We start from the raw sequence: 1,334 nt of genomic DNA, 5'->3' as shown, positions 1-1,334 counted from the left end.
CACACACACAGAATCTACTGTATGATTCCATTTATATACTCTCTAAGAACAAATAGAATTTATTTATGATGATAACATAATCAAAGATAGAACATGATTGTAGTAGGCAGGACTAGAGAAAAGGAACACAAGTGAATATTCTAAGGTAATAAAAACATCCTTTGTCTGTGTTTTTATGGTATTTTAAAGCCATATAGAATGGTTGAAATTAGTTGAAGTGAACACTATGGATTGGTGGGTGATGTTTGCTTAAAAAAAAAAGTCAACAAGAACAATAATTCATCATAAGACCACCTGAAAACTGAAGTGATAACCTTACTTTGGCACTTGCTTCCTTAAATGGAGACTCATATATATTAGTAACAACAATATATGTAGTTTTGTAGATCTAGTCAATGTGGTTACATACTGGCATATTTCCTTGTATACATCCAAGAAGAAACTACAAAAAGAAAGAAAGGAACATAACTGGATTAAAATAAAACTATATTTCTATCTCTTTCAAGAAGTTATTTGGGTATATACTTTTATGGTTAAACGTTGCCAAAATTAGCTTATAGAAAATAATGAGGGTAGATTAAAAAAATAAATAAAGGTTTTCTTTTGGAGCCCAAGAAAAATGAGTACAATTGAAAATTCATAAAGGTCTTCAATCAGAAACTAGACTTTATAACTACACACCCTGTACCCTTTAATACACTTAGGTCACACTTCTCTGCCTAATTTCTCTCAGTGGTGCTTTTTTCTGAACTATTTCTTTGCTAGGCTGACTGGCTTGTTCTCAGGGCTAGCCCAAGCTCCATTTTGGATATTGTATTAAATTTATTTGTTTCATGGATCTATATAACAATTTATCTTTATCTATAACCTTTGCCCTGGACATTTTAAAATTTCTGTCCAGTGTTTCTGAACTATTCAGCTTCTTAAGACAGTAAAATAATGTCACCAGAAAGAAACAGACTCAGTATAAATATCGAATCCTAGGTAGTTTTAAGATATAGTTTAACTTAAGGTGAGTCTCATCCAGAAGGTAGTTTACCTCTAGAACTCAGGACTTGCAAACATTTGCCCAGAGAATTTCAGAATGGTTAAGGACTGCTTCCTGCTATGTGACTCCTAGTCATCCTCTTTGAAAATGGAGATGTTTATTATTGCTCTTCCCCTATTTCATTACTCATTGTTGTGGAGGGCGGAGTGGAGAATATGTGTTTAGTTCACAGATCTCCATATCGAGAAGATCCACATTCACAGCTAATGTAGATCATGAGTTCCTGGACTTTGTGGTTAGATATGATGAGTGTTGGGCTGGGGAGAGCATCTTGGGAAGAAATAAG

The sequence above is a fragment of the Tupaia chinensis genome, unplaced genomic scaffold (genome assembly GCF_000334495.1).
Source record: "Tupaia chinensis unplaced genomic scaffold, TupChi_1.0 Scaffold142468_1, whole genome shotgun sequence".
Classification (NCBI taxonomy): domain Eukaryota; kingdom Metazoa; phylum Chordata; class Mammalia; order Scandentia; family Tupaiidae; genus Tupaia; species Tupaia belangeri.
The sequence above is the reverse complement of the archived record's forward strand: the minus strand, read 5'-3'. Positions refer to the sequence as shown.